Here is a 25,328-nt window from a genome sequence, read left to right as displayed (position 1 = left end):
TACTTCCAGAGTATGACATAGTAAAGAGTTTACTAATAATTATTTTTTAAAAAATCCATGGAGTCTGTTGTGAGAAGAGTCTTCATTATTAGATCGGTGTCACAGTTATGAGAGAAACAAGCTTTCATGGGTAATGACAATAACATAATTTACCATCACTCTGCCCTCATGAGTAGGCCCTTTCTCTGTTACCACGCTGGTCTCCTATCCCAGTAGAAAATGCTGTTCTTTGTATGTAGCATCTTGTAGGGTTTTTTTTTCTTTCTCCTGGGTAAATTTTTAATGTCCTAAAAGGTCAGAGGAGGTCAGAACTTTTTGACTTTATCAGGATAGCACATTTGTGGTCATCAAAAGAAATACATCTCTGGCCAGTGGTTGCTTCTGCAAAGATGTCTTTTATCCTGCACCTGTGACAATTGCCCTGTGTTAGTGAAGCTAACAGGAATCAGGCTACAGGTCAACGGGTCAGGGCACTGTCAAGAGGAAGTTATTCTTCAGGTCACTAAGTCTCTTATCATTTTCATCTAATGTGATATCCCTCTGTCAATCAGGGAGTTTATGTAACTGTTGTATTCTAAGTGCTGCACTTTACGCCTCAAACAGCTCCCATCTTACTATTTTTCTTATAATTACATTTTTTCCACCTCAGAAAGCCCATCTGCAAAATAAACATGCTGAACCTATATTCATTTCAAAGAACCAAGCTTTTGATTCTAAAAGCTGATTGTGTTGTGGGTTTTTTTTTTTTAAGGGAAAAAGGGAGAGAAGGAAAGAGAGAGCTGAGTGATCTCCAAGCAAAAGTTTCAGGTTTTTTTACTTGTTGCTGTTGGGTTTTTTTTTCATTTTCTATCAATTACAAATTTATAACTTGCAGAGGAATATTGAAATTGGTTACAGTGGGTTTAATGATCAAGACATATGGTGGCCAATAAATGATGCTTGTATGTCATTGTATCAGCAACTATAGCTACATGTGATGATCTGCCATACATTTGTCTTGAAAACAATTAAGTTCCCATAGAACATACACTCCTTGAGGGCAAGGCTATATTTTTAACCTTATATCTCCAGTAATTTGCAATTGTAGATAATTAATAAAGGCTTGTCAGGTTGTATTGGTACTTCAACAGTAGAATGAGACTTTATCCGGGTACTTTCATCCTGTATTTTGAATAAGTTGATAAGTAGTATACAAAGTAGAAACTGCTTATAATGTATTTAGATATCATGAAATATCATTTAGAATATGCTATAATAAAAGGCCATGTTTGTTCAAGTGTAGTACAATATACAGATACTGTCAAGTCTCAGCTTGCAATGAAGATCTTGCCTAAAAGAGACTTTCTTAAATTGCTAAATACCTGCTAACCTAATGAAAGTCTAGAATATATAGTTTGAGAATTATGAGATTAGAAGAGGCCCAAATCAGCTAGTACTCCTTATCTGCCTCATACTAGCTAAACATTAGCTTTTATGTAATACAATGGAAAGAGTGCAGGATTGGGAGTTAAGAATACCTGGATTTGAATCCTAACTCTGCTACTTAGCACCTGCATGACACTGGGCAAATCACTTAAACATCTTTGGTCCTCAATTCTCTTATCTAAAAAGTAAGAGGGTTAGGCCACATGCCTACAAAGGTCCCTTCCAAAGCTGATACTACCTCTCCTCCCCACAAAGACATTTCATAACTTTGTTTTCTCTTGAGAAGCAGAATGGTATGGTAGAAAGTGGAATGAATGATTAGGAGGCAGATTCTAAATCCATGTCTACCACCACCTAGTTATATGACCTGAAGCCAAGTCTTTTGGTCGCTCTGGGTCTCTGTTTTTCTGCATCTATAAAGTAAAGAATCTGGACTAGGTAATCACTGGGTGAATAAGAACTCTAAAAGACTAAGATTAACTGAAATCCCTCCTGCTGTCATTTCAGTCCATTCACTCAACATACCCTCAGGAAGCAGGCAACAGATGCTTTCTACCACCCATTTAATAGTCCTTCATGTTCTGTAGACAATTAAGGCTCACTCATACTTCTCTTTGTGCCAAGAAATACCAATTCTTCTGCATTTTCCTTTTGGTGCTTTAAAATATAAATCATTTAAATGAATGATTCAAGCTTAGGTTGGATCTAAGTTTGCCTTGCTAAGACCTTTCAGTATCTACTTAAATGTTCTTCCTACTCCAGTTTTAGAGGAGAAATACATTTGAAGGTATAAATGTATGGACGGTTCATTTAAATGTAAGACTGTGTAAAAGATTAAACCAAGTACATAAAAAAGACACCAATTTTAATCATGTCCTTTAAAGGGGACCATCAGTTATAAGATCAAAGAATCATAGATTAAGACTGGAAGGAATTTTAGAGGTCACCTAGTCCAAGCACTTCATGTTATAGACAAAGAGTCCCAGAAAAGTAAAGTGACTTGCCCAAAGTCCTATTACTAGTAAGCATATTCAAGGTATTCTATAGCACTGCTAAACATCTTGATCTTTGCTATTGATTTTTGGTTTCGATACCACCACCCCTAGTTTGATCTGTCAGATACATTTCTCATGTTTCAATAAGCATCAAGGAGTACCTATTACTAAAGTTACAGAAAAGATTTCCTTTTGGCAACACTAGGTAAGCGAAACCTTTAAGAATATTCTCTAGTTTGAGGAGTCATTGTGTGACAAGACACAAATGAGACAGTGAGAACAGTGAAGGACTGTATAGCCTGTAAACAACTTCAACATATTACAATGTACATCATAAGAATAACTATATCTTGCCAATTACAAATCATAATTCAATATAATACACATAGAATTGCTTGCCTAGTGCCAGGCACTGAGGCAGGTGCTGCAATAGAATGACAAAAAAAAATAGAGTCCATGCTGTGAAGGACTTGGTGTCTGTCTGTCTCCATATATAGATAGGTAGATAGAGATATGTATATATACATATACACATATATGGTATATGTACACATATGTATAAATATATATATGTGTATATGTATATATGTGTATATATTCTACTGAGGGAAAATATCATGCACACAGATCAGTAAATACAAAATATAGGCAAAGTAATTTCTTGGGTGGCAAGAGAGCACTAATAACTGGGGGAATTGGGAAAGGCCTCAAGGCAACACTTGAGCTCGAGGGATCCAGGTGTTTAAAGAGGTAAATATGGGGAGAAAGAATGTTTTATACATGGAAAGCAATGGCACAGACATGGAAGATGCAATTTCTTGTACATGGAACAAAAAGTAACCTGGTTTGGCTAGAACATAAATTGTGTAGAGGAAAGAAAAAGAAATGCATCTAGAAAAATGGGTTGCAGTGAGATTGTAAAGGGTTTTCAGTACTAAACAGCAGAGTTTGTATTTTATCCTAGAGGAAAAGGGGAGCCTTTGAATACGACATCAGAGTCCATCCATTTCAAGTTCCTCCCTTTACAGATAAAGAAATTGAAGCCCAGAAGGTTAAAAGTTAAGTGACTTGCTAAAAGTCACCCAAGGTTTTGAAACCAGATTCCCTGACTACAGATCTAGTACTCTTTCCCATTACACTACATTGCCTCCAATGGAAACATCTTGAATAATTTTCACAGCTAAATATTTGAGATCCTTTTGAAGGTGTGTATTTTGATGAAAAGAGAAGTTGAATGGGAGTCAGGAGACACCTAGATCTTAGTATTATTTCATTTCACTACTAATTTATTGTGAGAATTTGTGAAGAAGTCATTTCACATATCTGGGCCTGTTTCCTTATCAATAAAATGATAGAGTTGGATCACACTGTCTCTAAAGACTCTGCTAGTTCCATGAATCTATGACTTCTGTAATGCCACCTCGAATTATACTTGGTGTACTACACCTTCATGAGAGAGAAAAGAGAGCAGCAAAAGAGAAACGAGTATTTGTGAAGCCAAAATAAAATAATCTGACTAGAGAATCACTCCCAAACTTGACCACCTATTTCTTTAGCTATAACACGTTTTTCAAACTGTCTGATCTTTTGTTGAAACGTCCTATGCCCTATTACTTGAAACGTTGTGATAAAAGCCTGGGAATAACAAATTGCACATACGCATACATGACTAGGTCTTATAAAAATGAAACTGGCAAATAAAACAAAAAAAAAACCACATTGAATTAACTGAATTATGAGCATACAACAAAAATATGGGCATTCAACACAGGCTCTTTAGATTCCTAAGGCACTGACATTCTTCTCTCGTTTCCAAGATATAACTCCATTTTCAACTTACGAGTGAACAGGTGAGCGTATCATCTTTTCCAAGGAAACAGATTGCTTTCTGAAAATAGAGCCTGACCACATTCAATGCTGCCATATTTCTTTTTGTTTATATACTTCATCTTTGTCATGTCAAGTTTAGTAAAAAAAAAAAAAACAGGGAAAGGGGCTTAAAGAAACTACAATAAGGTCCATGGTCCAAGTTATCCACAAGCCATCTCTCTGGAAATGCCATGACATCCTCCTCACCCTGTGTTTCACTGAGAAAATATAAAAGGCAGAGTGGTTAAATTTTAAGTACCTTCAATTCCATTGAACAACATTCATTAAGGGCCTAGTATGCACAAAACACTGTTATACTCAGATTCTTTTTTAAAAATTTTTTAAAATATAAATTTATTTATTTTTAGTTTTCAATATTTACTTCCACAAGATTTTGAGTTCCAAATTTTCACCCCATCTCGCCCCTCCCCTACCCCAAGATGGCATGCATTCTGAATATCCCTTCCCCTCATCTGCCCTCTCTTCTATCTCTCCCCCACTTCTCTTATCCCCTTCCCCTTCTATTTTCCTGTAGGGCAGGATAAACTTCTGTACCCCATTTCCTGTATTTCTTATTTTCCAGTTGCATGTGAAAATATTTTTATAAAAACATGTGTTTTTAAAACTTTGGTTTCAAATTTTCCCTTCCTCCCTCCCCACCCACCCTCATTGAAAAGGCAAGCAACTCAATATAGGTTATACATGTGCAGTTATGCAAAACACTTCCATAGTAGACATGTTGTAAAAAACTAACTCTATTTCCCTTAATCCTATCCTGCCCTCCCATTTATTCTATTCTTTCTTTTGACCCTGTCCCTCCTCAGAAGTATTTACTTCTGATTACCGTGTTTCCCAATCTGCCTTCCTCTCTATCATCCACCTGCTCTCTTGTCCCCTTCTCCCCCTATTTTCCTGTAGGGTAAGACAGATTTCCATACCCAATTGAATGTGTATGTTATTCCCTCCTTAAGCCAAATCCTATGAGAATAAGATTCACTCATTCCCTCTCACCTTCCCCTGTTTCCCCTCCACTGTAAAGCCTTTTCTTTTTTGTGAGATAATTTACCCCATTCTACCTCTCCCTTTCTCTTCTCCAGTATAATCCTTCTCATCCCTTAATTTTATTCTCCACATATGACCCCTTAATCTTCAACTCACCCTGTGCCATCTATCTATCTCTCTCCCTATTTATCTATATGCATACATACAATTGTTCCCTCCAACTATCCTAATACTGACAAAGATCTCATGAGTTATAAATATCATCTTTCCATGCAGGAATGTAAACAGTTCGACCTTAATAAGTCTCTTATGATTTCTCTTTCCTGTTTACCTCTTCATGTTCAACTAGAGTCTTGTATTTGAAAGTCAAATTTTCTATTCAGCTCTGGTCATTTCATCTAGAATGCTTGAAAGTCCTCTATTCCACTGAATAGCCATTTTTTTCCCCTTGAAGGATTATACTCAGTTTTGCTGGGTAGGTGATTCTTGGTTGTAATCCTATCTTCTTTGCCTTCTGGAATATTATATTCCATGCCCTGCAGTCCTTTAATGTAGAAGCTGCTAAATCTTGTGTTATCCTGATTGTGTCTCCACAATACTTGAATTGTTTCTTTCCAGCTGCTTATAATATTTTCTCCTTGACCTGGGAACTCTGGAATTTGGCTACAATATTCCTAAGAGTTTTCCTTTGGGGATCTCTTTCAGGTGGTGGTTGGGTGGATTCTTTCAATTTCTATTTTGCCCTCTAGTTCTAAAATGTCAGGGCAGTTTTCCTTGATAATTTCTTAAAAGATGATGTCTAGGCTCTTTTTTTGATCATAGCTTTCAGATAGTCCAATAATTTTTAAATTCTCTCTCCTGTATCTATTTCCTAGGTCAGTTGTTTTTCCAATGAGATATTTCACATTGTCTTCTATTTTTTCATTCTTTTGGATTTGTTTTACAGTGTCTTAATTTCTCATAAAGTCACTAGCTTTCAATTGCTCTATTTTAATTTTTAAGGAAGTATTTTCTTCAGTAATCTTTTGGATTTCCTTTTCCATTTGGCCAATTTTGCTTTTCAGGGCATTCTTCTCCTCATTGGCTTTTTGGACCTCTTTTGCCATTTGGGTTAGGCTATTTTTTAAGGGTTTTTGGGGTATCTTTTAGCAAGCTATTAACTTGTTTTTCATGATTTTCTTGCATCACTCTCATTTCTCTTCCCAGTTTTTCCTCTACTTCTCTTACTTGCTTCTCAAAATCCCTCTTGAGCTCTTCCAAGGCCTGGGACTGATTCATATTTTTCTTGGAGGCTTTGGATGTAGGAGCTTTGACTTTGTTGTCTTCTTCTGGTTGTATATTTTGATCTTCTTTTTCACCAAAGTAAGATAATATAGTCTGACTCTTTTTGCACTGTTGCTCATAATCCCAGCCAATTACTTTAGTTTTAAACTCTTTGTTAAGGTAAGAGTCTGCTTCCAATGTGGAGAATGTACTGTCCCAAGCTTTGGGGGTTTGTGCAGCTGTTTTCAGAGGTACTTGTAGGGACCTGTAAATTTTCAGTTCTTCCAAGGTGGTATGATAAGGGGCAAGGTGTTTACTCCTTTCCTGGCCTGTGCTCTGGTCTATTAGTGACCACAAGCTCTCCTTTCTGTCCTGGAACTGTGAGGAGGATTTGCTCTCCACAGCCACTACAAGCTCCACCACACTAGCCCCTCCTCCTCATCCCAGGACCGCCACCCAGAACTGTGACCCAGATCCAAGCACAGGCAAAGCAAGAGATTCCTGCCTCAGCACTGGCAAAGAGATCTTTGCAATCCCCCTCTGATCAGCCGCTGTATTTCCCCTCAGTCTGTGGGCTGAAAGCTCAGGAGGCAGCTTCCCCCCAGGGCCATGCTCTTGGGGAACTGAAGCTGAGACCCGAACTCCTCTCAGCACCACAGAAACAGACTTTTCCCATATCATTAAGGGTAAAGAAAATACAGAGGACTTTATCCCTGAACCAGTGATCTGCAGCTGAAAACTACTCTTGACTAGGAATGATGAAGTAAGAAAAAAAGAGCACAGAAAGGTTTGCTTCACTCTGTTGTTCAAAAGATCTGGGATGTCACTGGTGTGGGTGGGTTTTCCACTGAAATGTATTGGAATCCCTCCACATCTATGTATCTGATCTCTTTGAATTGTTCTGGCCAAAAAGAAAGTAATAATAAAAATGATGACAACAACAGTAACAATAAAAATAATAATTGGTGGCCTGCCTTCTGGTGATGAGCCTCTCTGAATTTAGTTAATCAGGATTTCAAATGATACACAGAGAGTCTGTCCCTGGGCCCATACTTTATAGGCTTGTCTAGCTTGATGGGACCTTCCAGAGCTTGAAATCTGCTCATACTGTCTTCAAAAACCCTGAAAAAATGTTGAATTCTGACTTTCATAGAAGGATTACAAAAGGTCTAAATTTGCAAGAAGATATTATGATTTCTTTAATTTTTCAATCATTTATTTTTATCTATAATAGAACCTGAGGTAAGCTTTTTCCTCCAAAGCTAAGGAAGCCAATGTTAATAAACAAATAAAAAGAGACAAGGTGGTATTTTCCTTGCCTGAGTTCAGGGAAAAAAAAGAACTCTTGAAATATTTTTAAATAACTCTTGTGAAAGGCAAAGGTAATGTTTGAAATGACCCATAGGGCAGCTAAATGGCACAGTGGATAGAGCACCGGCCCTGAAGTCAGGAGTACCTGAGTTCAAATCCGGCCTCAGACACATAACACTCACTAGCTATGTGACTTTGGGCAAGTTACTTAACCCCAACTGCCTCACTAAAAAAAAAAAAAAGTTTGACCCAAATCTCACACCATATGCCAAAATAAAGTCAAAATGAGTTCAGGACTTAGATATAAAGGCTGATACCATAAGTAAACTGGGAGAACAAGGAATAGTTTACCTATCAGATCTATGGAGAACAGAAGAATTCATGACCAAACAGGAGATAGAGAACATTGTGAAAAGCAAAATGGATAATTTTGATTACATTAAATTGAAAAGTTTTTGCACAAACAAAGCCAATGCAACTACGATTAGGAGGAAGGTAGAAAATTGGGAAAGAATTTTTACAACCAGTCTTTCTGATAAAGGCCTCATTTCTAAAATATATAGAGAATTAAGACAAATTTGTAAGAACACAAGCCATTCCCCAATTGATAAATGGTCAAAGGATATGAACAGACAGTTCTCAGATGAAGAAATTAAAGCCATCTATAGTCATATGAAAAAATGCTCTAAATCGTTATTGATCAGAGAAATGCAAATCAAAACAACTCTGAGGTACCACATCACACCTATCAGATTGGCCAGCATGACAAAACAGGGAAATGATAAATGTTGGAGAGGATGTGGGAAAATTGTAATGCTAATACATTGTTGGTGGAATTGTGAAATGATCCAACCATTTTGGAGAACAATTTGGAACTATGCCCAAAGGGCTACAAAAATGCGCATACCCTTTGATCCAGCAATAGCACTTCTAGGGCTCTATCCCAAAGAGATCAAACAAATGGGAAAAGGACCCACATGTACAAAAATATACATAGCAGCTCTTTTTGTGGTGGCAAAGAATTGGAAATTGAGAGGATGCCCCCATCAATTGGGAAATGGCTGAGCAAGTTGTGGTATATGAATGTAATGGAATACTATTGTGCTATAAGAAATGATGAACAGGCTGACTTCAGAAAAACCTGGAAAGACTTATATGGTCTGATGCTGAGTGAAGTGAGCAGAACCAAGAGGACTTTGTACACAATAATAGCCACATTATGCAATGACTAAGAATGTTAAACTGAACCCTTCTCAGCATTATGAGGATCTAAGACATCTCCAGAGGCCTTGGGATGGAAAATGCTGTCCACATCCAAAGAAAGAACTATGGAAGTCGAATCGCTCTCACTTATTTTTACCTGCTGTTGAGTTTTGTTTCATCTTTCTGATGGTTCCTCCTATTGGTTTTAATTTTTACTTACAACTTCACTAATGTGAAAATATGTTTAATGGGTATGTAAATGTAAAGCCTATGTCAGATTGTGTGCCTTCTTGGGGAGGGTGGGGGGGAGAAAAAGGGAGAAAAAATTTTCAACTCAAAAGCATATGGAAAAAAAATTAAAAAAAAATTTAATTAAAAAAAAAGAAATGACCCATACATAAACACTACTCTGCTTTTCTACACTGAAACATACACGCTCTTTTATCTCAATAACATCCACTAGTCACCAGAAATGGCAATATTAAGAGGCACAATAATATTTGCAGACATCCCCATCAGTTGCCTATAAGTCACAAGTTTTAAGTAATTTATAGCTTTAATTGAATTGAACTGCTTTAAAATGCAATGCAAAATAGCTTAAGGAAAGGAAAATGAATGTTTGAAACATTAGAAACTGGTAATTCAGTTGGAATGAATTGGTTTCATGTTGCTAATTTTTGGGAACCATGAAAACCATATTGCAAAACTCAGTTAAGAACTGAGAAATGAGGCAAAAGTTTTGCATACTATGCAAGATCATCACATCTATATACCAAAAATACTATCTTTAATAAGAGACACAAAGAGTACTAGATCTTTTGGGTACCAGATGTCAGAAGAAAGACTGATGTTTATCTAAAAGGCTGTGGAAAGGCTGCTGAAGGCTAGCCTGAGCATCCTCCATCTGCCACTTCCATCTCTATCAGCATAAAACATCTTCCACCTCTTTCTGCCAGCCTAGTGTCCCAAATGGGATGTGGAAAACCTCCAGTACAAAGAATAACAACTCCCCCCATCTTTGACTTCAAGCCTCATATCTCCTGCTATGCCTGTTCTCTGAGAGCAGAAGAGTGGCACCCTCCACTCCGTGATGAACATCCTCACACTTGGTTATACCCTTAACATTTCTAGTGACTCTGAACTCCTACAGATATAGGCCACTCCCACTATTTGTTGTCTGCTTCTACGTAATCCTTAACGAAGTTGAAGAAAATTATGCAACTGTTCTGCCTGGGTCTACTACAAATTTATGTTACATAACCTCAACTGAGTCCTCACTGCTGTTAGGCAATCCTTCTTTACCTCCTTTATCATCTCCCTATCCCATTCTCCACTTTGGCTCTTTCAAACCTTTTCATCCTTCCTCATACTTCCCATGGCTCCTCCCCACCTACTCTGTCAGCTGAGAATCTTGTCTCATATTTTACAGAAAAAATTGAGGCCATTCCCCATGAATTCCCTCTCCTCCCCTTCTTCCTCACTTCTTAAGACACCTTACAATCTGGCTTGTGACATTATCATTGCACCAAAACTACCCTCTCCAAAGTTACTAATAATTTATTAGTTGCCAAATCCAATGGCCTTTTCTCAATCCTCCCTGACCTCTCTGTAGCCTTTAACACTTGATTACTCTCTTCTCCTGGTAGCTCTCTTTCTAGGTTTTTAGGATGCCATTCTCTCCTCGTTCTCTTCCCAGTTATCTAATCACTCCTTCTCAGTCTCCTTCCTTTGCTGGATCCTTCCAGATCACACCCCTGTAACCTTACAGTTCTGTCCTGTGCCCTCTTCTCTTCTCCATCTAACTTTTTCACTTGGTGACCTCATTAGCTCTCACAAATTTAATTACCATCTCTGTGCTGAGGTTTCTCAAATCTACCTTTCCTATTCTCTCTGCTGACCTCCATTTTCCCATCTCCAGCTGCCTTTCAGACATATTGAATTGGATGTCCAGTAGACATCTTAATATGTCTAAAAAAGAACTCATCATCTTTCTCCCTAAATGCCCCCCAACTCTTCCCTATTACTCAGAGAACAACACTATCTTCCCAGTCTCCCAGGCTCAAAACTTAGGAGTCTTCCCAGACTCCTCTCTCACTCTCTCTCTCTCTCTCTCTCTCTCTGTCCCTCCCTCTTCTTCTCCCTCCACACACACACACACACACACCCCATATCCAAGCTGTTGCCAAGGTCTGTTGATTTCACCTTTGAACATCTTTCAAATACTCCCTTATCTTCTCTGACACTGCCACCACTTTAGTGCATACCCTTATTACCTCACGCCCATATTACTGCAATAGCCTGCTGGTAGGTCGGCCTGTCTCAAATCTCTTTCCACTTTAATCCACTCTCCATTAAGATATTAAAGTGATTTTCCTAAAATGCAGGTCACCACCATTACCTACTCAATAAATTCCAGTCATTTCTTATTGCCTTCAGGAACACACACATACAAAATGCTCTGTTTGGTATTCAAAGACCTTCCAAACCTAGCTCCCTCCTACATTCCAGTCTTCTCATGCCTTACCTGTCAACGTGTACTCCTACATCCAGTGACACTGGCCTCCTGACTGTTCTAGGAACAAGATATTCCATCTCTTTTCTCCAAGCATTCTCTCTAGCTATCCCCCATTCCTGGAATGCTCTCCCTCTTCCACTCCAACTATTGCCCTCTCTGACTCCCTTTAAGTCCCAAATAAAATCCCAGTTTCTACAGGTTGCATTCCCCAGCCACTCTTAATTCCAGTACCTTCCTTTTGTAAATTATTTGTTATTTATCTAACTCACTTTTCATATATTTATTTGCATGTTATCTCCCCCATTAGATTGTAAGCTCCTTATGCACGAAAACTGTCTTTTGCCTCTTTTTGTATCCCCAGTGCTTAGCACAATGCCTGGTACATAGTAGGTACTTAATAAATGTTAATCAAATGATTGATCCAAGTGTTTACTTTCTTACCCTTATAAAATCTTTGTAAAGGAAATTTGTGCACACATCAAGGTCATCCTTGATTAATGTATGAGAAGCAAATAGGTATTTCAGATTATTTTCTATAGAACAACAAACTTACATAGACATAACTTACCTCAAGTTATAGAGAATATAATAGCACTGTTTATTCCTTATTGATTAAAAATTTTAATTCATTAGAGAAAAAATGCATACTTTAAGAGTCTCCTCTCACAAAGGTAATGTTCAAATCATTCAGGATTCCTTATCAAATGTAACCACAATGATAATTTTGTCCAGTGATACTCTGGGTATCAATTTTAAGCAAGACATAAAAGACGCTATTTTTGCCTCAGGTTTTGACTAGTATCATAGAAAATGTCCTATATGAAGTCTAAAAAAAAGATGGATTCTCCAGATACCTCTTTTGTCATTGACAATGTGCTTTTTCCACTGAACCACAAAATGCTAAAAAGCTTCCTCAAAGAGATTTATAGTTGTACAAAAGAACTTGGACTAGTCATTCATACTGTAAAAACAAAGTGGATAATGAAAATACATATTATCTGAATTATTATATATTACTTTATTATTATATAGTTGGATGAATAATCTACTGAGTTAGTCCATCAGTACATAGATGGATAGAGAAGAGAGAGAGAGAGAGAGAGAGAGAGAGAGAGAGAGAGAGAGAGAGAGAGAGAGAGAGAGAGAGAGAGAGAGAGATGACCTTGGATAGATATTGGATATAGGTAGTGAGAAAGGCCCAGAACTGAACATAAGAAGAAAACCAACTTGAAACCTGGATCATTTTTAGGATTTTGAACATCATATCAATGATTCTAAACAACCACAAATTTTAACTACTATTAAACACAGTAAAACCATTCATGTGGTCATACTATAAAATAGTAAATCAAGAAATACTACTGTTTTTTGGAGAAATGAGCATAGTAAGTGTGAGTAGGCTTTAACATACACCAAAAATGACATGCACACAAAAAGCGATATGAAAGACTGATCTCAACAGAAAAAGAGGTCAACTGATCAAAAACTGAGAGTGAGATAACAGACACTTAGTAGACTCTACTTTTATCCACAAAATGAGAAGATGTATGGTAGACACAAGGTGGAGCTTGGAATCAGGATAACCTTCATTCAAATCATGCTGTAATACATAATAGGTATATCATCATGAGCAAGTCCAAAAAACCCAGTGCCCCGAGGCAACTTTCTAAGATTATAAAGGGTAGATAAATTGTCAATCTAGGTAGGTGGAGGGCATTTCCACACTGGAATTTCTTTATACTGGTAAAACCACAAGTCCATCACCCCTTTCTGCACCAAATCTATAAAACATTAGAAAAATCACAAGAAAGACTAAAGTGCTATGAATAGATCCACTGGGGAAGATTTATACAAAGACAGGGGCAAGATTTTAACAAAATGGAAGGGTATGGCAGAATATATACTTTAAAGTGATTGTATATCTATACAAAGTCCCTCTTTGTATAGTCAGTGAGGGAATTTAATTCAGGCTAGCAATAAAATCCAAGGCAATTGACTTCAGGTTCCCCTTTGACATTCCCATTCTTGTATAGTCTACTCTTTTATAGTAAATGCTCAGAATCCAACAAAAATCAATTTATCTTTAACTGGAGGGGAAAATCCTTTATTAAAGAATAAACAACAAATGAGCAAGGTTTAATTAGAGTAGCAGCCTTCTGAGCTTAGGGATGCTAGGGGCCCAGGCAGCAAGAGGCAGGGGAGAAAGTGGAAAAGGATAATTTCTCCATGTCCCGGAGTGGAACGAGCAGATAGGTACATCCAGGCAAAAAGAAAGTTCAGTTCAGGCAGATCATTCCTTAAGCGAATCAGTGAACCAGGCAAACTTTCAACTGCTTGTGATTATATTCAATGCAGTAGAAGAGGGAAAGGAGAGGAAGCATTTATGTGGCACCTACCACATACCAAACGCTATGCTAAGTGCTTTTTATAAATATCGTTCTTTTGATGATCACAACAACCCTAAGGTAGGTGGTGTTGTTATCCTTACTTTACTGAGGTAAGTCAGAGGTTAATCAACATGCTGGGGGTCACACAGCTAATAAGTGTCTAAGGCTGGATTTGAACTCAAATATTCCTGACTTGAGGCCCACCACTATCAACTGCACAATGTAGCTGTCTAATGCCATCAACTCATCCTTAGTACTCACCTACCAGGACATTCTCTGTTTTCTAGCTTCATTTTCATTATTCTTCAATTTATCCTTTCATCTGATAAAAACCACTTGCATCTACAGAAATATCACAGAATGGTTCCTTTTACTACTGAATTTTCTTTGTTCTAGAAATCTTCACCTTTCAGGACTTTTTTTTTTTTAACCTCAGGGTTAGTACATATCTGTCACACAGCTTTTAATTTGCTTGGTTCCTCCTCTCATTTACTTATAGATGACATGGTCATCTCCTTATAGATCTCCCTGCTTCTCTTCTCTCTGATCCATCTTCTGCACAGCTCCAAACCTGATATTCCTAAAACATGTCTGACCACGTCATATAACCACACAGTCTTTCTTTGGTAGCTCCTAGAAATAACTTACTACAAACCCCTCATACTAGCAGTTAATGTCCTCCACAACCTGTTCCCACTGGCTTACCAGTCTTATTTTATATTGCTCTTTTCCTTTGCCCTCCCTTCAGATCAAACTAGCTTGCTAGCTGGTCCCAAACACGATATTCCAGTTTCCGGTTCTCCTTATACCTTTGTACAAGTGATGCCCCATAGATAGCACACGTTCTATCCTTACTTTCGTGTCAAAGAATCTCTTGTTTCCTTCAAACCACAACCCAAAAAGCCTTCTCTTCAGATTATATAAAGTTTTTACTTGCTAAATGATATCTTTCATCATCTCTCAATTTTTAACACTTTTGACATTAACATTTACTATTTTGGATATATAGTACATTTATTCACTTACTTATATACACATTGGACCTTCCAAATAAAATGCAAACTCCCTAAGGGCAGGAAATGATTCCTTTTTTTCCCTTTGCATCTCAGGCACCTAGACCAGTGCCTTGCATATGACAGGTGCTTAATAAAAGTTTGCCGAATTCAATCATTCAATCAATAAACATTAAATGCCTACTGTGTATCAGGTACTGAGCTCAGCACCAGGGATACAGAGGCAAAAGACAGTCCCTGCCTTCAAGGTGCTTACAATCTATCCCATATTTTTCAGTCCATCTCATCTTGAACCCCTGACCTATTCAAAGTAATTCCACTATTATGATTTTTAAAAAAGCCTTAGGCACACTGGGGAATAAAAGGGAGAAACAGGGTAAAGCAGTGTCAGTTCATTCCATTCCCATGTAGTTATAATAGCCCATCTATAGTTATTAAAGTTTATAGAGGCCCATTCTGATTTATAGATCAGAGGTATAGTCTTTAGCAATGATGTCAAACTCAAATAGAAATGGGGCCACTAAACCAAATATAAGGATCACCACGGGCCACATATATATTTTTTAATTTTATTAATTTATTTTGATTTATCAACAATCACTTCCATATGCTTCAAATCAAAAAAAAAGTTTAAAATTTTTCTCCCCCTTCCTCCCCACCACCCTCCCCAAGACGGCACACAATCTCTACAGGCCACATATTGACTTAAAAAACCACATGTTAAAATTATCTGTGTTCGGTAGTATTTTTATGTATTTCCCAATTGTATTTCAACTTGGTTCAAGCAGCACTCAGTAGTATTACACCTCTTTGACACATCTGGTCCACAGTATAGATGGCTAAGATGACCCAAATGAACTATAATTCCATACCCTAAAATTAAAGTACATTTATGTAACACTTTAAGGTTTACACAGCACTTTAAATGTATTGTTTCATTTTATTCTGACAACAACCCTGTAAGATAAATACTAAAAGTATTATTAGCCCTGTCTTACAGAAGAAGAAACTGAAGCTCAGAGAAGTTGTGACTTGCCTACATTCACCTAAGTAGTTAAAAGTCAGAGGAAGAATTTGAATCCAGGATTCTCCATTCCAGATTTTCTTTTCACTTGGCATAAACTTTTTTTGTCAGTCTTTTAGCCATTAGGTCAATACTGCTACTTATAAAGACATTCATTTTACTTTAAGTGACACAATTTCTTTTATTGTAAGTGCAAATCAGGAACTATTTATATCGTCTGAGTCAAATGAAAAAGCACCTCCACGTGTTGTTTGTTTTTTGTCCTTTCCAATCTGGGAGTTGTTCTGAACACCTAAAGTAATGTCATAGTCATTATGATTGCTTATACATTCAAATCCCTCATTGTCAGTGAGAATTCCCAATAAAGTGGCAAAAAAAAATGCTATGTATTTTAATGCATTTGGGCTTTTAATCAGTTTGTCAAATCACTGTGATTGGTTATGTACTTGATCTCATAGGACTTATAGGGATGAATTAAAATCATGGGAATGTCTTACTGACTAAGACAGGACGCTTAATATGATAGCTAAAATTCTTTGTGAACAGTTTTTTAAAAATTAAATATTGGGGCCAAATAATTTTCTTTGAAAACAGGTCTCCTAGGGCAACTCAATGGTATAGTGGATAGAGCACTGGCCCTGGAGTCAGGAGTTCAAATCTGCCCTCAGACACTTACTAGCTGTGTGACCCTGGGCAAGTCACTTAACCCTGAATGTCTTTTAAAAAAAAACAGGAAAAGAAAAAGAAAAAAAGAAAGAACAGAAAACATCTCCAAAATTTTAATGAAAAGACAAAGTAAGCTACTTGAATTTTTGTCTTTACAATCCCACTGATGTTTAGTACATAGGAGAACCTTAATAAGTGCTTGTTAGTTCATTAATATATTATAAGCAATATTTACACACAGCTTTTCTAATCTACAGATGGTATCATTTATAGAAATGAACAACGCCATGTAAATAAACCTTGTCATATGGGACAAGGGTCTAAAAATGGGACCATAGGGTTAGAACTTGGAGGTCATTTTATAGAAAAGAAACCTTAGATCCAGAAAGATTAAATAATTTGCTCAGGATTATGCAGGTATTACCCAGGGTGGAAATCAGGAAATAGAAATTAATCCTGAAACATAATTTTTTTTCTTTCTTCAGTGAAAATGCATGTCTATGTGGTGGAGGAAGATATTGAATGTATTAATATTCTTGCTAGGAATGGGAGGACATAGTATTAATTTAATGTGGACATGACAAGCCAATTTGGGGGGAAACTTTTTTCCCCCTAGTTATAGTATGACTATATAAATGGCACAGATCAGTAACTGATCTGTAACATAGACTGAGTCTCAGACTCTTAGAGAGTTGCATTATGCACTGAAAATTTAAGTGACTTATGCCTGGTCACACAGTGTCAGAGGTAGGACCTGAACCCAGGTCTTCCTGAATTCAGGGTCATCATGTTGCCTCTCACAGAGCACTTATCTTGAAAAGAAAAAAAAAAAACACCTTAAAGCACTTGGATCAAAATTACATTATACCAATTTTGCGTTTGAGAAAAACATGAGCTTGGTTCCCACTGCTCTAATGATTGGACTGAATTACTTATCTGTTCCTTAGCCAACTGTCTGTTTAGTGGGCTTCAAAGAGAAGGCAATAGGAAATTGTCCTGTCTTGTTGAAATACTTATGGTTTTGTGATTTCTCGTCAGTGACTTTGGGTGATAACTTCACAGCCCTATCCAAGTAGTGGCATGTGGCCATTATTATTTCCCACTATGAACGAAGAAACAGCTTGCCAGAGTCTGACTTTAAATGATTGAGGTCAACAGCATTTGCTAATGAACACTCAAAATGCCCATTAGAAACCAGAGAGAGCATGGCAATAATTTTTTAAGTGCCTTGATTCTAGCTGAGTGCTTATGAATACAATTCAGAAATGCATTTATTAGAAATAACAGTAATTAAATGGTTCTTATAGAGCCATGTCAAAGCACAGTGGAGTAGATAATTTGGAATGAGGAGAGCTGGGTTCAAATTTCACCTCTACCACTTATCAGTCTTGTGGTCCTGGCCATAGTACTTAACATCTCTGAGCCTCACTTTCCTTATCCATAAAATGGGCATAGTAATACGTACTGCACTACCCACCTCATGACATATTTATGATGAGATTTTAATTTTAACCCAACAGGAAATATGACGACTTATTATTATTCTCTGAGTAGAAAGTCAATGTTCCATAGCTTATTTCACAAGTTTATAAGAGAGGCAATAAATCAATTCTGGAAACTTTTTGAAGATTTTTACTTTTGCACTAGGAAAGAAAGGACATGTGGTTCTTTAAACAGGGAAGCTTAGCTATGGAAGAAAACAAGAAAAATTGCAAAAGGCTATAAAATTGAAGAATCTACAATTTTTGTGCCCATGATTTTCCACTGTCCCAGGAGATAACCCTGAAATTAGATGAAAATTGGAGGTGCCATCTGTGACGAGTGCTTGAGTTTTTATTAGCTCTCCAACAGCCATTTGTTCAACAGTAGTTCAAAACTGCTACAAGATATATTGCTTCTCTCTCTCTCTCTCTCTCTCTCTCTCTCTCTCTCTCTCTCTCTCTCTCTCTCTCTCTCTCTCTCTTCACCCCCACCCCCAAAGTTAGGAGACTTGAATGTCCTATCCATGTAATGAGGTCTTTGGCAGGCAGTAAAGGCAATCTCTCAGTCTCCACCCTGGTTTTAACACTTTTTTTTAAAAAGTGGGCAAATTACACTGATAAAAAAACAAAGCAGATTATTTAATTATCTGACAGGTAAAGGATACCAGGTGTTTGTATGTACCACTGACAAAAGCCAACTTGTCTCTTTTTTTTTCTTTCAGAGAGATCTGAAATGACCTTTCCACTTCTCTTCTTTCAGAGGAATGCTACCCACATCTCAAGGAGCAACTCAATTCCCACCTCCACTATGAATACTTCCAATGTCACAAATCCTACTTGTTCAATTTATTGTCTTTCTGGTGATACTGATGCTGATAATGGTAGTCTCTTCTCCAAACTCCTGTAGCATTATAGACTTGTCATTTAAAACCTAGTATACGTTCCTTTTAATGTTCAACTTTTCTCTACAAATTCTTTCCAACAAGATTATAAATCTTTTGAGTACTTTGAAAGCATTATTTAGCACTGACCTACATGCCCTCTCAAGATCACTCACTTACCAAGTTCTGGGTCTGGGTCTGGGTCTGTTTATAACATTCTGGATACTCTCTTTTCTTCTTCTAAAACTACTGAGGGCTCAGAATTGAGTGAGTCACTTTTTTTGCATCTGTTAGAACTTTATGATCATGGCCTCCAAATGCTAGAATCACTCCAAAAAAGACTGACGTTAAGAGCAAAGCCATTGAAAATTTGCCAGCTACATGTAGTGTGGGGTAGAATGGAGAGGGGGATGTTTTCTGTATGCTTTCTGTATGCTAAATGACTTTTATATCCCCTATATAATAGTATTTATATACATAGCACTTTAAGGTTTGCAATGTTCTTTACGTATATTATCACATTTGGTTTTCGCAACAGCCCTGAGGGGTAGGTGCTATTATTATCCCCATTTTATAGGTGAGAAAACTGAGGCAGAAATAGGTTAAGTGACTTGCCCAGGGTCACACAGTTAGTACACATCTCAGGCAGGATTTGAATTCAGGTCTTCCTGATTCCAAGTCCAACTATACATCTGAGAGGGAAACCTTAAGCTTTGGTGATCAAGACTCACAGGTACCAAAAAAAAAAAAACCAACCCTTAAATTGTCTGGGGATCTATACGTGAACTACGCTCTCCCACTTAACTGCACTGGCTCACATCCTATTGACACCTGGTCAAAATTGATCATCCCTTTGTCCCAAAAATTCACTCAGAGTCCCATTGTGTGTACACACTTGTGTTAATAATTTCTCAATCTGCTTCCATAAACTCTTTATTCTCTGGTACTTCCCTTTTCAAATATTCAGGGGCCAACTTCAGACTATACCTATTCTACCTTTTATCAGTATCTGCACAATGTCCAGACGCTCTTTTGCCCAGGAAATCAGTTACAAATTATTGCATCACACTGAATGCCCTTTTGGTTTTCCATACAACAAGTGTGAGATGTTGATGATTGTAATAGTGAGAGACGATCAAGGAATCATCTTCTGAACACCTCAAATATAAAACGATTAGTGTTTATGGGGTTTCCCCTTATCACTTTAAGTCAACAGGAGGTAGAGAGCACAGAGCACTGAGGACCCAAATAAGGTAATACATGAAAAATACAATCTAAATATTTGAGAATATGGACTGTCATACAAAATAGTATATGGTAAGGAACTCTATCTGGAAAAAATATTGGTAAGTTAAGATTGAACTCTTACACTGTAAAGCTTTATTAGTATATGTAAAGTTAGTATATGCAAAGTTATTTACATGCCTGTTGGACACGTATGCTCCTTGAGGGCAGGGGCCAAGCAAGTTTTTTACCTTTCTTTGTATCCTTTTCATTTTGTATAGTGTCTAATGCATAGTAAAAGCATAATAAACGCTTGTTGACAAACTGACAAGAAATACTGCATTTTTTTATGAACCTGATTTGATTCCTATAATGCAGAATGGGATTACATCACCCATTACATGCAGGCTATATTCCGCAGTCACGCATGAGGCAGCCACACACAGACACAAATTGCTTCCGATATCAGTAGTTGTTCCTGTCAGCAGAATCAGGGACTGAAATGGAATACTAGATGACCAGGTTCACATGAGAAGAAATTAAACAGTTTAGGTTTGGCGTTTTTTTTTTTTTTTAGTTTTAGCTTTTCACAGTTTAGTGAAATCAAGAAGGTTTACATGAATAAAATCTCTGACTCTTTTTTTCTCCCTAGTGGTTAGGGAAGGAGTATGACTATTATTTTTAGCATCTTGTTTTTATTTTCAGTATAGGCACCTATATTATCCTGAGACCATGAGAGTTATATAAACCAAGTCCTGGAGAACACAGCATTCCACCCAAAGCCTATCTAATCTAGACTTCATTATTCCCTGCCTCTTCTACCTCATCCAACTTCTAACCCAATCTTGATGAGGCTGTAGAGCACCCATTTTTCCTGGTTTTATTCCTATACTTAAAAAATATGGTTCCAGTGGTAAAAACAGGTTTGAATGGATGGATTTTAACTTTTTATCCAACTTGGCAAAACTAAGTTTATTTTGATTATTGAATATTACCTATTCAACTAATGTTATTATCGGTTCACCACTCAGACAAATCTAGTTCCTCTGTGAAGATACTGGTGGCAGCTGGAAGCTGTCCATAGCTGAAACTCATTCAGAGCAAGGAGGATGGTGGGGATAGAATCCACATCAGCAGCAAAAAATTATATGAATAGTCTTATCACAATGAGGCAAACTGTATCTGAACTTGAAACACATGAGCGTGCATACACACACACACACACACACACACACACACACACACACACACACACACGCACAATTCAGGCCACTTTGGAATCTAATTTCTTGAACTGACCTTGGACTACATTTTTTTACTGACCAGTTAGATCTGATGTATTGATGACTTATTATTTAAGAAGCTAAACATGCTTTTGCCTCTGGCCTCTATTTGCTTGATATCTTGAACAAGCTTCTGTGAAAACTGGCCCTTTTACTTTAAACAACCCATCTCTTATCCATGACTTTTCATGGAATGAGATTTTGTCTCTACAGACTGTCCTACCCAGCTCAGACGAAACTGGAAACATCACAACTTCCCTAGACAGTTCTCAGTCATGGTCTCTGTCTAGTCCCCATGTCACGTCCTTATCTCTGCTCCTGTTAGAAGTAAGAGAACTAGGGAAAACAGGATACATGGCACATAAAAATTTTCTGTTAGTATTCTCAGTAGTCAGAATAGTGACTTACACATTACAGGGAAGAAGGACACATGAGAAGATTAAGACAGCTATTTCATTAGTGCAAAGGAACTCCCTGTGAAGAAAGTTCTTTAGCTAATTCAGATTGGCAGTTATTTAGCGGTTTATAGGAATGACTGGGGCATTGACAGGCTAAGCAGCTTAACCTTAGTCACATACCCCATGTGTATCCTAGACAAAACTTGAACCTAGGTCTTCTGACTCTGAGGTCAACTTTCTATTCACCATGTCACACTGTCAGTCAACAAACATTTATCAAGCACTTAATATATTCTAGGCACCAAGTGCTAGGGATAAAAAGAAAGTTAAAAATGGTCCCTCCTTTCAAAAGCTCATATTTTAATGGAGGAAACCACATGTAAATAGCTATGTATAGACAAGATGTACAGTAAAATTCAAAGTTAATCTCAGAAAGAAAGCACTACCACTTGGGAGAAGTCTTGTAAAAGTTGAAATTTAAGATGAGTCCTGAATAAGACCACATAATGTACTTTTTAAAATATAAGTAGTCAACATAGCATCAAAAATACTATCAGAAAATTAGAAAGTAGAAATTATCTACAACTGAAATAATATGTATAAAGCACTTAAACCTTAAAGTGCTATATAAATGTTAGTTATTATTAATGGGAGACTTCAACTTTGTGCCCCCTGTTTGAATATTTCTAATGCCCCTTAATGCTAGAACCTTCTCTCTGTTGCTTTTCTCCAAAATAGACATCTGAGATCTACAGGTATCTATATCTTGTGTGTACATAATTGTTCGTATGTTGTCTCCACCATTACACTGAAAGCTCCTTGAGAATGGGGACTGTATTCTGCTTTCCTTTCTATCCTCAGAACTTAGTAAAGTGTCTGGCATATAGTAGGAACTTAATAAATAAGATGTGGTTAGACCAGCATGATAGGAAGATCACTTTGCTATATGGGTGGATAATGAACAGGAATGGGGAGTGACATGAGGCAGGCTATTGTAATCGTGTAGGTGTGAGGTGATGAGAATCTGCATTGCATGGTGGTCATATCACGGAATGGAGGGGAGTATAGTTGAGAGGTGCTGTGCAGGTAGAAACGACAAGACTTGGTAACCAGTCGGCCATGGGAGCTGAAGTGACTTGTGTATGATACAGAGTTTGAGCCTGAGTGAAGGGAAGATGGTGATTTCCTTAACACTAAAAGGGAAGCTGGGAAGAGGGAAGTTCTTGGAAGTAATGATAATGGGCTATGTTTTAGACATGTTGAATTTGAGATATCCATGGGACATCCAGTTTGAGATTTCAACAGGCAGCTAGTAATGTGAGATCTTGGAACTTAGTGTGATCATGTGGCCTGAGCACATCTGATTATCATTCAATTGTTACTCTGTTCCCCCATTATTTAGTTTATTTGACTTCATTCACCTGCTTTGCCGTGTTGCAATGTCCTCAACTCAGCTTCAGCCTTTGACTTTCACATTCTGTGGATTACATTGGCCTGAACTCTTGATGTTTTTAGGGCAGCTAGATAATGCAGTGGGATAGAGTGCTGGACCTGGAGTCAGAAAGATTCATCTTCCTGGGTTCAAATCTGACCTCAAACACTTACTAGCTGTGTGACCCTGGGCAAGTCACTTAACTCTATTTGCCTCAGTTTCCTCATCTGTAAAATGATCTGGAGAAGGAAATGACAAACCACTCCAGTGTCTTTACCAAGAAAACCCCAAATGGAGTCACAAAGAGTCAGACCCAACACAGCTTGATGTTCTTTCCTGTTCCCCTCTCTAGTATGCTGATCATTCTCTCTAATACTCTAGTTTATTGTTGATCAGCCACAGAACCACCATAGCTCTGCCTCGGAATCACAGAATCTCAGAGTCGGAAGAGGCCATCACTCCAGCCTGTACCCTAGATGGACACACTTTAAATTACATTGAACAAATAGTCATCAAGCCTTTGCTTGAAGACCTCAAATGAAGGGAAACCTGCTACCTTCTGAAATAGCCCACTACACTTTTTTTCTAGAAAAATGAAAGGCATTTGTCTGAGGCCTGGCTACATCACTATTTTATAACAGTTTCTCCCATGTATACTTGGGAAGGGTTTGTGTTAGGGGCAAGCCTGATTTGTTCAGCGCCCTGTTACTACAGTTTAGGTATTGAAAGAATAGGAAATACAAGTCATTCAAAAATTAACAAAAGGAGGTTTAATTAAACATGGTATGCACTATATAAATATCCTTTTTATGCTATGTACCAGGCACTGTGCTATCATCTCGTTTGATCCTTATAACAGCCCTGGGAGATAGGTGCATTTATTTTCTCCTTTTATGGATGAGAGCACTAAGACCAACAGAGATTAACATCCAGGGATCATCAGGTCTTCCTGATTCTATGTCCAATGTTTTATCCACTGTGATAGCTACCTGCCCCAAACATGCCTTGTCAAGAAACTAGGTTTCTTCAGTTGGGAAATGCCTATTCACATCCTTACGATATCAATTGGGGAATGGCTCTTATTCTTATATATTTTAATGAATTCCTTATGTCTTTTGGAAATTAGACCTTTATCATAGAAAACTGATGCAAAGATTTCCCCAGTTAATTGATTCCCTTTTAATCTTAGTTTTATTGGATTTCTTTGTACAAAAACCTTTAAAAATGTATTTAATCAAAATTATTCTTTTTATATTCTATGATCCTTTTATCTTTTTTTTGGTCACAAACTTTTCTTCATTCCACATATCTGATAGATAATTTTTCACAATTTTCTAACTTATTTATAATGTGACCTTTTATACATAGGTCACTACTGTATTGGTCTAAGTTAGGTATTGGTCTAAATCTAATTTGTTCCATGATGTTGTCCAATTTTTCCAGCAGTTTTTTTTTAATCAAATCATGAATCCTTATCCCAGTAACTGTGGTCTTTGTGTTTATCAAGTAGTAAGTTATTACATTTGCTTGCTTCTGTTATGTTGCGAACTTAATCTGTTCCAGTAATCAATCTCTCTATTTTTTAATCAGTATACTTTTTTTTTTTTGCAAATTGCAGTTTTGCAGTATACTTTGAGATCTGGTACTCTTAAGCCCCCTTTGTTCCAACTTATTTCATTATTTCTCTTGAGATTTTTGAACTTGTTTTTGCTACCATATAGATTATGTTTTTAATTCTGTAAATTATTCTTTGGATAATTTGATTAATATGGCACTGAATAAGTAAATTAATTTAGGTAACATTGTCATTTTTATTATAGTGACTCATCCTACCCAAGAGTAATTAATATTTTCCCAATTATTTTGGTCTGTTTTAACTTCTGTAAACTGTGGCTTATAATTATATTTATGTAATTCTTATGTATATCATGATAGGTAGATTCCTACATATTTAAT

At 37.2% G+C, this 25,328-nt stretch overlaps 1 long non-coding RNA gene across 1 annotated transcript in view; it reads right to left on the bottom strand.

The window, feature by feature from the left end:
• LOC110220312 (uncharacterized) overlaps positions 1 to 25,328 on the bottom strand; it is a 233,101-nt gene that overhangs the window by 2,954 nt on the left and 204,819 nt on the right. The window lies entirely within an intron of this gene.

Source organism: Phascolarctos cinereus, unplaced genomic scaffold, assembly GCF_003287225.1.
Source record: "Phascolarctos cinereus isolate Bilbo 61053 unplaced genomic scaffold, phaCin_HiC Scaffold_3;HRSCAF=262, whole genome shotgun sequence".
In the NCBI taxonomy this organism is placed as follows: domain Eukaryota; kingdom Metazoa; phylum Chordata; class Mammalia; order Diprotodontia; family Phascolarctidae; genus Phascolarctos; species Phascolarctos cinereus.
The sequence above is the reverse complement of the archived record's forward strand: the minus strand, read 5'-3'. Positions and strand labels throughout refer to the sequence as shown.